Source organism: Quercus robur, chromosome 1, assembly GCF_932294415.1.
Source record: "Quercus robur chromosome 1, dhQueRobu3.1, whole genome shotgun sequence".
In the NCBI taxonomy this organism is placed as follows: domain Eukaryota; kingdom Viridiplantae; phylum Streptophyta; class Magnoliopsida; order Fagales; family Fagaceae; genus Quercus; species Quercus robur.
The window spans coordinates 47,690,804-47,705,029 of NC_065534.1; the positions used below are offsets into that span (position 1 = coordinate 47,690,804).

Here is a 14,226-nt window from a genome sequence, read left to right on the forward strand (position 1 = left end):
CACTAATAAGTTGTTTTGTCTAAACATATACTAGAAAGTCTAGCATGCTACAAAAAGGTTGTAGTTTGTTTGTTAAGTATGTGTGAGGAAATAGTTCGTTTGTTATTGCTTTTATTTTTATAATTTTGATACATCTTAGGTGGGGGAGGGGGACTTGAATCTATGTATTCGTTGGAAACATTAGGAAGTGGTAAAGATTCTAATTTGTTTATATATTTTCTAAGATTAGGGTTTGCTATCAAATTCGATGTTGGCTTCGTTGAACCTAAGGAAACCCTATAGAAGATCAAATTCTACATGGGCTTCGTCTCTTGCCATTTTAAAGAATGGTTAGTGATGTTTTTATTTTTATTTTATGTTTTCCCCCTTACCTATTCTCTTTATTTGGAGTAAATTTGTGGTTTTTTAAAAAAACCAAAAGAGCCTTACATTATTATTGTTCATTGAGAGCCTTAATAAGGGGCAGAAAGAGTCAGAGAGGGAGAGAAAAATCTCAGGGACTTTATAATTAGACCAAAACTTCTCCGAAAACATTACCAGTAAGTTTTTAATTTTGTTCTATTGTTTTTGGCTGTTAAGTATGATTTAGGGTTACGTTTAGGAGAGTTTCTTTTGAATGATTAGCATAGATTGATGGGTTTGGAACCAGTAGTGGAGTTTGCTAATTTCAATTATTGGCCGCATTGCTCTCTCTTTCATATTTTAGCAAATTCAATCAAAATTATTGCTCTCTCTTTCATATCAACTAAGGGGGTTGCTAATTGCAGTAGCATGGCTTTGTCCTCAATTTCTTGGGTATGATTTTCCATCTTTTTTGGTTAATAGGAAGGATGTGGTGTCATTGCCGAATGGTGTATTTGCCCATGTCTTATTTATATGGGAAAGATTTGTCGGTCCTATCCATCTTTCTACATTTAACTTTTACCCTTCCATACTATAATATTTTTTATTCTTTTTTCAAACTTTTGCTATTGCATTGAAAAATAATTCAAATAATAGGTTTCAAAGATACTTCAAAATAGGAAGCATAGATACTTCAAAATAGTTGTTGTATTGGATTAATTGATATTGTATAAGTAATAATGATTGCCTAAAGATTTAGAATTGTAATAAGATTTTAATCAATACTGCAGAGTTTGGTCAGGCTCCCAAGGGTCAACTTCAAACCCAATGGATGTTTTTTATAGAGGTGTTGAAACAGAGACTTTGACAGGTACAATCTCTTCCACTGCATATGAATTGCCCATAATATTTTGTATCTATAAATATTCTTCTCTTGGCTTCAACTCAAACTTTTCTCATAAACAATACTTTACTTTTGTTAGTGGGAAAGAGAGAAAAAACAACTCAGCAATCCAATCTGTTCTGTGTTAGACAGCACCTTTAAAATAAAATACCTTACTATTTTATTCTTATTACATAATCTGAATCTAAATTTCCAAATTTTTGAATTTTTACAAAAAATTATGATCTTTTTCACTCATTTTTATTGTGTCCATGCTTTAATTTAAAAGATATTGCAAAGGTGGAGATGGAGTATAAGTATGAGGACTTAGCTAAAGCCCTTGAAAACTTTGGAAACAATTATTATATCTTTCTTCTCTTTTTGTTTGTTTGTCTAATTCTTTGACTGAATTGAAAATAAACAGTTAAGTTCTTTTGCAATCTAACATTTTAATCTATTTACATTTTTATCATTTTGGGTGTGTTATTGATAATTGATATATGAGCCAATTTGTTTGGTTTGTTATCCGCTCATCCAGTAACACCCTTGATTATTTGGGTTATTGGTTTTGATTAAGGTTGATAGAAGGGCAAAATCGAAAACATCTACAATCCCACTTACAAAAGAAGGCAAATACGCCCTCAAGAACAATCTTCTACTGAACTTATACCTCTCATCATGTACCGCAGATTTACCAAGTAAGTTGACAGAAATCCCTAGAAAATATATATCAAGGAAAATCGAATATTTACCTTATATTTTTTGTGCATATGGGTTGGATAAGAGTTTGGCTTTTGTCATTGTGTCAGTCTGTGGAACAAACAATGTGACGCCTAATTGAAAAGGTTACTAAAACAAACATGTCCCCGCATTTATTAACCATAATCCATATACTTCAATAATTATATGTATTATTGAATTTTGGTTTGTGTATGTGTTTCAAATTTGAGAAAATTTTTAGTTAAGTTAAAGTAACCATTTCAGTATTACATTATTATTGAGAACATAAAAAATGGTCAAAGAGGAAGAACCTTTATAAATATACTACAAGTTGAACATTTATATGCTTGCAAATAACATTTACAAATATGTAGACACAGTAATGTTTTGCAATGTTGAGGCTGAATTGCATGAAATAGAGATTGAGTCTATTGATGGAACTAGAGAAGTAGAAGGAAGCAAAAGAATGCACTATTATAATAGTCAGCACTTTCTAATGTTCACAGCCACTATTATATAAGCATATAAATCTTTTTGAAGCCAAAATTTAATGGTGGTTCATGCTAAGCAATTCTTCTGTTGATGTAAGTAGTGAAGATCAAAACCTTATAGAAACGAAGTAATTTGAGACACATATAATTAAATGAAATAATAGTTCTCAACTCTCTATATTTCTTTGAGCATTTAGATCAATGAAAATTTTGTATCTTTGTTGTGTATTGAGGTAGCACCATGAAAGGTTAATTAGCAAATACAAGATTCTCTTTCTATGAAACATGTTTCTCCAACTTAGTTAGCCTAATTTGTTTATTGATTAATTTAAATGCTTTTCTTTCTTCCTTTTTTTGTTGTATATTTATTATAGATTGTATGCAAAGATGATCCATAATCCATTGATTCAGTATCAGTTACCTAAGATTGTCAGATTTACAAGAACTATGATTGCATATTAAAAGTTTGTTGCTTAGAACTATTTGATCATTTTTGGCAAAAGCACTTTAGCCATCAGATGCTTTTGTGATTCAAAATGCTTTAACACAATTGGTCTCTAGATGATATAGAGGCATTTAACCCACTAGGTATATACCATTGGATACAAGTTTCTATATTGGTTAACAGCTTTAGGATGTTCACTATAATAATAATAATTAAAAAAAAAACATTTTGTGTAACAGGTCACCATCTTTGCATTGTACCATTAGGACCCAAATATTGGAAAGATGCTTCTTATGTATTCTATCTTTTAATGCCTCAATCCAGCCTTAACAATTGCAGATTTTCTTGCACATAGTGACCCATTTATGCTACCAGTAATTGGAAAGAGGAAGCTGATGAAGAAGATCCTTTACTGGTGATTCTTGCAGGTTGATTATTAAGCTGATCCTTACTAATCCTTTTTATGGCATTGCAGGTTTTTTTAATGGTTAACCTTAATTCTATTACTAATTTAAAACTTGTGCATATATTCTTTATGCAGTGACCACGAAGCTTTTCTTAAACTTGGTAAGGATGAAAATATGCAAAGCATAATGGAAAGGAAAGAGCGTTCTATTGGGAAAACTTTTTAATTATCAAGCAATATGTAGGATATGAGAATGCAATATGTAGATCTATTATCAAGCATTGAATTTATAGATTTTCAATTTTTCTATTTTCAAGTGTAAGTATTCCTAATTCCTTTCTCAATTTTTTTTTCATTTTTTATAACACTTTATAACGCCATTTTATTCAAGAGAAATCTAATTGAGTTTGTGGCTGCTGCAACTTTTCTTCTTTATTTCCTACTTAATTTAACCATTTGAATAATTGTATAATATATCTATCCAAAGTAGGATTTACTCTTTATGACATGTGCATAGGTTTACAACCAAAACATCTGTGATTACGAGAAGTTCTGCACAATCCTTTGTGCTGAACACTATCCAAATATAGTGCAGTGCAAAAGAAGAGGAAAGAGAACATCATTTTACACTAAACAAGTTGGGAAAGTTGACATTCATCATGCATCCTGCAATGGAACAGTTTATCTCTTTCCTCTATCATAAATTGTTTTATTAAAAAGATGAAAACAACCTGTTTGTTATGCAAACAAATGTGCAAGATAACATAGATTATATTGGTGATGAATAGTAGATTTAATTGCAATTGAGCATTGTGTGAAATCATCACCATAATATTTTTTTATAGCCAAGTTACAATAGCAAAATAAATTTTTTTTTTTTATTTAACTATCCCGTGCATCGCACGGGTTAGCGATTAGTTATATATATAAAACCGAAGCTCAGGAGCACCTATCATTTTTCATGTCACCATTATTTTTTTTTTTTTTAGATTCTTTTTATTTTAGGTTTTATATCTTATATATTTATTATTTCTCTTCAACGTGTAAATATCTATCAAGTATTACAATAATTTAGTTGAAGTAAAACTCTATTAGATATATGTTTTAAGAGGTTAAAAATTCGCTCAAAAATTCTACTTCAACTAAAATTCTATAACAAAAATTTCAACAAATATAAACCCCTACTTTTTTTATTAAAGTATTTTTTTCACGTATTATATATATATATATATATTTGGAGAAACTTTCACGTATTATGTTAGTAAAAAATATTCGGAAGAATAGCATAGAATACAAAGATAAAATGATAAAGGCTAAAAACTCAATTATTGAATAATTTGGCCACTGAGATGCGAGCACGTAAGCATACTCTCAGCAAGGTCAAAACTGAAAAGTTTCACAGTAGTGGTAGAATTTCAGTGGTAGATATTTTCTTTTTCTTTTTTCTTTTTTTTTTTGATGGGTTTTTCTTTTTATTTTAGGTTTAATATGTTATGTGTTTATTAATTCTCTTCCACGTGTAATTATCTTATCAAGTGTTACAATAATTTAGTTTAAGTAAAACTCTATTATATATATGTTTCAAGAGCTTGAAAATTCTATTTCAACTAAAATTCTATAACAAAAATTTCAACAAATATAAACCCCCGCCAATGTTGAAATCCTTCATACTCACTCAAATTTTCACAAAAAAAAACACACACACACACAGTGTAGGGGCCTTTTTTGTGTATGGTGTATTGGGCTGGGCTGTCTCCTGCGGTGATGGGCCCGAATATTTCTGAGTAAGGGAGTTGGGGCCGGTTCAATTGTAACTCAACTTGGGCCTATTTGTGCACAAACTTATGCCTTGTCTGCCAGGAGTAAACTTGCGGCAAGCAGAACTGTTGCAGACGAGTTACGGCAGGTAGATATAATAATAATAACCAAAACAGAATATCTGACTATTTAAATAAATGGCTATGTAATCCTTACTTATAAAGCATGATTACAGTCATGATGATGTCAATCACAGAGAAAGTAAAGAAAATAATACGAACTAATCAACTGGGCATAAAAACAAGTTTTAAGCTTAGTCTACCGAAACAAAGCCAAAGAGGGGAGAACGCCTCTTCTCAATGCAAATAATCCCCCAGGAAAAGAATCCTGCCATGGGAATTAATGACTTTGAGGGAGTCGGACCTGAATGGTTATTGCCCAAAAAGGAGTCCGTGTTTACGTTTTTGGAAAAGAGCAAGATTTGAAGAGGGAGAGAGGGAAACCGATCTACCGGTGCATGCCCACTGTATTACCTCTTCTTCTTCCTTAATTTTCTCTCTTTTCTTCTCTGTTTTCTTTCTTATCTTTTTTATCTTCTTTTTACTTTGTTTTTCTTTCTACTCCACAAAAATGCTCTGTTTTTCGATCCCCTTTTCAGGGCATGGCAAGGGCCCTTTTATAGTGCCTGCCATGACCAATGTTTTACCGTTTTGCCCCTTAACCGCCTTTGTCTAGTCTAGGCGTACTTGCTGACCACCAGGTCTGTGCGACATCCACCCTTGCCAGATAGAAGCAGGTTTGTTTCGTTCCTCTGTATACCGTAACACTTCTTCCTGCCACGGTATAAATGCTTTCTCTCTCTACTCTCAAGGCATGCACCCAATGGTTCCCTCTCAAACTTGCTTCTTTTGGGTGGTCTGCCATCCCAGCAGGACGTACGTCCCAAAAGGGCTTAGGCAGGAGCTGCAAAATAGATCTTTTCTCCTCTCCCCACCACCAAACCATACCCCCTTTACCTCTTACCTCTGGCGCATGGCCCCACCACGTCCTATATTGGCTGGGTACAAGCTGGTGGTGCCTAGGCCTTATGCGTGCTTTCCTTTCAGATATGTCCAAGAGTCTGCCTGCTGCCCATGCGTTTACCGTAATCTGGAGACTCTCCGTCTGTGTTTTCTGACCTTTCATGCGGGCTTTTCTTTGGTTTCCCACTCCATTCAGGAGCTGGGCTTTGTATGATGATGGGCCTTACATTTCTTTGGCCCATTCTTGATTTTCTTTATTTCCTGCAATGTTGAACTGTTATTCCTGCTGTAATAACTTAATCCTGCTGTACCTCTTTTTGGGCCAGCCGTTTATCCCTTTTCTCAGTGGCCTGTCATGGGCACTATTTTGCTTTTACTCACGGGCTCCTATGTCCCTTTGGGCTTTCCTTTGGGCATCCACGGCCCAATTGCTTTCTTTGGGTTTTCTCGGCCCGTTTGCTAATTCCACACTCTCATGGGCTTTTTACTAACTTCATTGGGCTTCCCCGGCCCAATAACCTTATTCTTATCTTTAGGGTTCATGGACCTGCCATAAACCCCTTACTCTCTTAGTTTGCATTGTCTTGGGCCTGCGATGACCCTTTCTCACTTTTCTACCTCATACACTGCCCATGGGATGCTATTTCTTTCTTTCCTGGCTTCTTTGAGCCCGCCTTACCTCTTCAAGACCCATTTATTTATTTGTTGGGCCTGTGATCCATTATTCCTGCTGCTTGGGTCTAATGGGTTTTTTGCTATCTATTTTGTCAATTCTTTGTATCCCTCATTATTGGGCTTTTCTGTCTGCCTGGGCCTCTACAAATGGCTCTCAAAATTTAGCCCCCTAAACATATGAAATATTCCTGCGATTCATATGTGAATGAAAAGGCGTTTCTGCCCTTCTCTCATCTTTTTTCTTCTTCTCTTTTTCGCGGGTCTTTTCTAAGCTGTGGACCCTTTCTTATACATATATATATATATATATATATATATATATATTCTCCTTCCTGCTGCGAACAGGGTTGTCTCTTCGAATTGCCCAGTTTGGTAGTTATTTTCGAAACAGAGCCGCCGCTTCATTAATTTCATTCCATTCTGATGGCTGACCCGTCACCTTCTTTCGTGCTGTTATTAATGACCTGGGTATTTAAGGAAGAATCCTTCTACACTTTAATCACAAACTCTTTCTTTTCCCAAAACACACACTCTCTATCTCTTACTCTCCTTCTTCTTTTCAAACACCCATACCCATTTTCTCTGACTAAGCCTCCTCACCATGTCGCCGGTGAAAAGCCAAGGCTCTTCTCGCCGCAAAGGGAAGGCGGTTGCTTCCGATTCTCCCGCCGTTCCTGATGTGGGCGAGGAGATGGAACGTTCCGATTCGGAGCGATCTGCTGAGGAAGAGACGCAGCGTGACCCCGACAGCGAATGCGCTCCTTTAATCGACCCGTGGTACGAAGTCAATCCTCACTTCCCAAAAATCCCTGGTGACTATGTACCGCCGCTGCCGGGTTGTGTATTGATTGCCCTTGTCCGGCGAAACCCCGACGTCTCTTGGGCTCCTTTAGCATCTTCAATCCCCGATCTGTCCATTCACCAAGGTACCTCGCTTCCTGTACCCCTTCATTTTGAATTTGGGTCCAGCACAGCCTCAGGTTGGAAGGAATGGGTTGACAGCGAACTTTCCGACACGGGTTTTATGGGTTTGTTGCAACGAGCCGGCGTCTTGAAGGCTATAGTCTCATCTCGTTGCTTGTCGAATTTCCAGGACCTCTATAACCTCCGTCATTTGGTCCGGCGATAGTGCACCACCACCCACACCTTCTTTTTCTCGTGCGGCGAACTCACCGTGACTCCTGAAGATGTGGCTAACCAGTTGTTCTTGCCCATTCTTGGCGATGCTGATCCTGCCGCCCTAGAGCTTTCTCCGGAGGAAGAGGCCATTGAGGCTGAATTGAGGAAAATGATGGCCGGAAACGCCAAGTTGTCATACTGGGTGAGTTCTTCCTCTAAGTTTTCTGTTGCTGCCCGTCGTGCGGTCTTTATTGTATTTTGGCTTTGCAAGTTTGTTTTTGGATCCCACCCCCACTACGCCATAAAACCTTTGTACTTTTGTTTGGCTATCAAAATATCTACTAGGGTGAGCCTGCCGCTGGCCCCTATGTTCCTGGGGCATTTGTATGTTCAATTAAATATCCTTCGTAGTGATGAGAGTCAGGCTGGGTCTTGCCACATTGTTACCTCTTCCGTTTACTGTACCATACTTCAGCAGCTGTTGTTTGAGCATTGTGCTCAGTACTTGACAAAGTGTAGGCCCGCTCGGTTTGCCAGAGAGAAGTACCAGACTTGTCCGAGAGTGATTACCGATTTTTGTGGCAGGTTTGAATCCGATTTTCTGCTTGCTTTTCATTGGTCTGGTTTGAAGCCGATTGGCTATTCTGTGGTTGAATCTTTTGATGAGGGCATGGGTTTCTCTTGGAGAGCCTATAGAAATTTGGGTGCAGATTATACTTGTGTAGATTCTGTCATGGGTTCGTTTGTTGACATCATTGGGACCACTACCCCACTGGTTAGCTTTGATGAAACTGGGATTACCTATCTTGCTGCTACCAATGCCGGATGGCTGCCTTACCTAGCTGATGAAGGCATTAGGTTTGTTCACTATCCTGCCAACCGGGTGAAAAGGTAGTTTGGGTTGGATCAAGACATCCCCGATGACATTTCTTTCCTCATGGAATCTCCTACGTTAGTCCGTCCTTTCCTACGGCACACTGCCTTTGAGTTTTGGAAGAAGCGTTTCAACACCATTACAGTTCCCGGTTCACTAAGGGAGGGTGTCTGTATTTTTCCCATGCACGGTTACTGGCACGTAGTGATAGACACATTTGTGGCTGAGTTAGTGGCTAGCCGTGGCTTCTCTCTTATTCCTCCTGAAAGGCTAGGTATGGTTGTCTTAGTTAACCTTTGCCTGCTGCTTCCTTCTAAGTCTATTTTGGTGTATGCTAGAAAACAAAGCCGATCAGCCATCTTTGAATGGGACGCAGAGAAGAAAGGATGGTTCTGGTACGCTGGCGACTATCCCCCTGGTTGGGAGAAAAAAGTTAAGGTAATCAACATCTCTGTACCGAGCAAGAAAGCGCCTGCCAAACCCAAGTCCGTCGGCAAAACCAAGCCTGCCACACCACTACCTCCTACAGGTGCTCATTTGGCTAGCAGAACTCGTGGTAGCAAAAGAAAAACTACTCCTTACCCCGTATCTGCCACTGAACGGAGGGTAAGTTATTTCTCCCATTTTTTCTTCTTTGACAAAACTTCTTAATTTTCTTGCGGCTAACTCGCTAATTTCTTCTGCCTCTTTCCTTTTAGTCCAAGCATAAGGAAGACTCATCAGTTACCCGCCCCATTTTGCTTGATGAGCCTGAATCTGAGGTGAGTCCCTTTTCTTCACTTCTCTCATTTTTTTTTTTTTTTTTTTGCACGCCTCTGCCACGGGTCTTTTGTTTTTTACTTAACAAAAAAAAAAATTTTTTTTTAGGAGGAGCCTGAGCCTCTATCCATATATCGCCCCACTACCGAGGAGATTTCCGCCTCCATGAGTGTACCCATGGAAGGCTTTTTCGATGGGGCCGAGGCAGTATTAGCGATGCCTGCTCCTTCTACTGCTGCACACAAGGCTCCTGCCAAAACTCCCACCCCTTCCGCCGAGCCGGTACCTAGAGAGGGTACTCATGTCGAAGGGGTTGGTGACTACACCTTTGCTTACCGAGAGACCCACTCCTTCAGAGGGAGTCATTCCTCCTGCCGTTGTTCAACCCATGATCACTCCTTCCGTTCTGCCGTTTGTGATTTCGACTAGTGACCCTTTTGCAGCTATCTCCCAGGCTGCAAAGGGTGGTGCCTCACTTGTTGTTACTCCTTCCTCCATTCCCGGCTCCGCTACCGGTGGTCCTGATACGAACTTATCCTTAGAGGGATCCGATGACATTCTTGAGGATCCTGATGATGCACCCGTGCTAAAAAAAAGAATTTCCGATTCTGATGAAGAGGGGGGTGCTTCGCCCGAGCCTGACTTCATGGGTATGTATCTTCCTTCCCCTTCTCTCTTTTTTTTTTTTTTTTTTTTTTTTTTTTTTTTTTTGTATTTGCATTTCGCTTGCATACTTATCTCCCCGCTTGCAGAGACTTCTGAAGGGCCAGAAATTGCAACAGGCATGGGAATGACTGCTTCTGCCGCACTCGTAGCACCTATTCTTGCCGCACCTTCAGTACCTGTTTCAGCCGTACTTACTACTCCTGCTTCTGCTGTGCCTACATTACTTGTTTCTGCTACACCCGTAGCCCCCATTCTTGTTAACTTTGGCAAATTTCCTTTTCTTCCTATCTCATCTTCTATTTCTGCTAGTATTCTCTTCCCGTGCCATGGTTTTTTTTTTTCTTTTTTTTTTTTCATTTTGCCTTGTGTTTCCTTTTTTGATAGGTCCACTTCCTACTATCCCATCTCAGTTTGAGGCGGGTAGTAGTTCTGCCGCCATCCTGGATGATGCTGCATCCTTCCTTGTCTGCTTTGACCAGCCGGAGGTTAACGACCTTGGTCCGGCAGACTTCTGGACTTCCGGTCCTCCTTATGTAGACTTTTATGGCTTTCGAGTCCCTGAAGACTGCGTCTCTCACTTAATGATGATCCACAGCTGCCACGGCAACTTTATGTAGGAGTTTCGCCTTGGTCGTTCTGCTAGGGAGCATTTCTTAAAATGCTAGGATGCGTGCTGAACGACATCGAGCATAATTTCATCGACTCTGTTTCTTCTGAGAGGACCCTGCAGTGGAGGGCTATGATTCAAGAGTTCATTAGTGTGGGTTTCGCCGTGGAGTTTGTTCTTCATCATCTACGTGAGGTTGCCCAGGCCTTTTTCATGAGGAAAGTCCAGCCAGCCGTTGAGGCCATAGACGCCCGTATCAAGCTTTTGAAGAAAGAGGTGGCGGACTTGGAGGGTCGCCGTGAGCGTCTTCTTTCCGGCGTTAGTGGGCCTAGTCATTTTGGGGATCAGAGTCTCATTTCCGGACTTCATTGATGATGGCGCAGTCTCCTTTCTTTTTTTCTTTGTTTCTCTGTTTTTGTTATGCCACACAGAACACTTATATGTTTCCTGCCATAGTTACTTGGCTTGTGTTTGCCACAGTTTGGGTTTGTAATAATGCTACACTTTGCTACTTTTTCTTTACTATTGCTATGATATGATGCTAATACTTCGTACTTTTTCATTGCATACTCATGAAAGCACGTTACAATTTCTTCTGTGACATAGTCACTTGGAGGAAAGAAAAAGTAAAGGAAACATAAACAAAAAACTAAGGAAAGGGACAACCATATAACTTTCTTCTCTAAGAAAAATAACGCTTCAGCCATTTTCCATTGATGGGATCCATCAAGTCCCTGCCATCCATTTGAGTTAGGCGATAATACCCACTTTGATGCGCTTCCCTTATTACAAGGGGTCCCTCCCATTTTGATGCAAACTTGGATGGTCCTGCCAGACCTCGCTTGACATAGTCTGCCACTTTTAACACTAGTTGTCCTTCCGCAAACACTCTTTCCTTGGTCATCCTGTTGTCAGCTTCAGTCATCTTCTGCCTGTATATTTGGCTGCGTTCCTGGGCTTCTTCCCTCTTTTCATCAAGTTCTTCCAAGTTCTCAAACCTTTCTGCTGTGAAGACTTCTCCCTTCTTTTCTTTTTCTCGCATCTGCATGACCCTTAGGGACGGTGTCATTATTTTTGCCGGACTAACTACTTCAGTCCCATAGACTAAGGAAAAGGGCGAAAAGCCTGTGGCTGACTTTGGTGATTTTATGTAGGCCCAGAGAGCATCTGGCAGGTGCATTGCCCATCCTCCCGCATACTCTTGGCTCATTTTGCTGATGATCTTTATGAGAATTTTGTTTGTTGCCTCTACCTGCCCATTCCTTTGAGAGTAATAGGGTGATGACCTGTGGTGCTTAACTTGGTAGAACTCTAGCATTCTCCTTACATCACTGTTGACAAATGGTGTGCCGTTGTCACTGATGATCCTGTGGGGCACCCCAAACCTCATAATTATATTTTCTTTGATGAAGTTCGCCACTGCTCCCCCTGTGGCCTTGCGGAGTGGCACTGCTTCTGCCTACTTAGTAAAATATTCTGTAGCTACCAATATCCATATGTACCCACGTGATGGCGGGTTGATTGGCCCTACCAAATCTAGCCCCCAAGTATGGAAGGGTCATGGGGTGACCATGCTGTGCAAGTCTTGTGGATGGGTATGAATCAAGTTGGCTTGTACCTGACAACTGTGACACTTCTTTACAAATTCTGCCGCATCTTTCTTCATGGTTGGCCAGTAGTAACCCATCTGCAGCAGGCATCTGTAAAACTTTTTCTTCCCCTGATATTCACCACATTCCCCTAAATGTACTTCTTTTATCATTTCTTTAGCCTCTTCAGGGCCCAAACACCTCAAAGGGTCTCCATCATATCCCTTTTTGAAAAGGACCGTGTTGTGCAAGAAGTAACGTGTTGCCAACCTCTTAAGCTTGTACCTTTCACTGTGCCTTTGTGGCAGGACACCTTCTGTAGGTACTGCATGAAAGGGCTTCTCCAATCCTCGTTGATGAACACAGCGTAACTTTCCTCCCCGTTTGCCATAAGCTGGCAGGTCCCACACTGGGTTTGGACTTGATCTGCGTCTTTACCCATGCTTGGCCAATAAAAACCTGCCCTCTGGAGTCTGCGGTAAAGACTAACTTCCCCGCAAGACCCGCAAGTCTTATCGTGTATTTCTTTCAATTTTCTCTGGGCTTCCTCCTGGCCCACGCATCTGGATAAGACCCCACCTGGCATCCTGCGGTACAATTCTTTTTTTACCAAGGCATAGTCTTTTAATATCTTCAATTCTGCTGCATCGTCTCCCTTCACCAAGGTTTCCTTTATGGGGATTCGCCAATCCCCTTTGCCCTGTTCCACCCGGAATTTTTCCTTCAACACCTTAATGATGGATTCTTCCCTCTTACTGACTTCTATATTAATGCTATTCCCTTTGAAGATTATTTGCAAACCCAGGATAGCTAACGCGTCCGCAAACCGATTTTCGTTTCTCGGAGCATGTTCTATCTCAAAGGTTGAGAATTTCTCTTCCATTCTCTGGGCCATCGCTCTGTATGGGGCTAGGCTGGGCTCCTTTAAGGAAAAATTTCCTTTGGCCTGGCAGACAACCAAGTTCGAATCTCCCAATACTTTCAAATGTTTGACTCCCATTTCGAACGCCGTGGCAAGCCCAGTTAGATAGGCCTCGTACTCCACCATGTTGTTTGAACAGGGGAATTCCAACTTAAATGACAATGCCACTTCCTTGTCTTGTTCATGATACAGAAATACTCCCACCCCTTCGGAATGGGTAGTAGAAGACCCATCAAATTTCATTACCCACCGTTCCCTGACTTCTTCTGCCATAGCTACTTCCCCTGGAACTTTGTGAGAGTGCTTTTTTTCTTTAGCACACAGGCCCAAGGATCCTGTGCCAAATAGTTGTAGTTTGGTGGACTGGGCTTGGTTCACCGCAGCTAAATGGGGGCTGATTACGAACCAAGTTATGCGCAAGTCACATAAATCTCCTCAAGGCCAAAATGCGATTCCTCCTAAGCAATAAAATACCATTATAAGTGTTTTAGTATCATAAAATAACCCTTTACTCTTACAAAATAAGTAAAATAGATGTTCATAATATTCACAATGAGAAAGAGATTGAAATAGAATATTTAAGATTTATCTTTTATCGTATAAACATTTTAAAGAATTCCTTCACTTGGTACCCCGGGCGTATTGTCGTGGGATCCCGGGGCGTACTGTAGTGGGATCCCGGGGCGTATTAGGCCTGTAAGAATCCATAATCTCTGGTTCTCTGCACTATACAATCTTTCTCCATGCTTGTTATGCAATGGAGTTTTGTCTTTTCCTTTTACCTCTATAGGTCCTACACAAGAACAACTATACAATGCACATATCTTCAAATAATTGTTAGTTTCTTAGATTAAGATTTATCTATATATATATATATATATATATTAATACATATACATATATGTAAATGAATTTTATGAGAATGATTCAGTCACGAGGATCCTGGCC

General features: G+C 39.8%; 1 long non-coding RNA gene across 1 annotated transcript; it reads left to right on the forward strand.

The window, feature by feature from the left end:
* The first annotated feature begins 233 nt into the window (after window positions 1–233).
* LOC126714280 (uncharacterized) lies at window positions 234–3,596 on the forward strand. The gene is made up of 5 exons (XR_007651574.1): window positions 234–329; window positions 1,134–1,213; window positions 1,803–1,923; window positions 3,221–3,309; window positions 3,423–3,596. It is a non-coding gene; the product is annotated as an uncharacterized LOC126714280 (long non-coding RNA).
* Window positions 3,597–14,226: the final 10,630 nt, after the last annotated feature.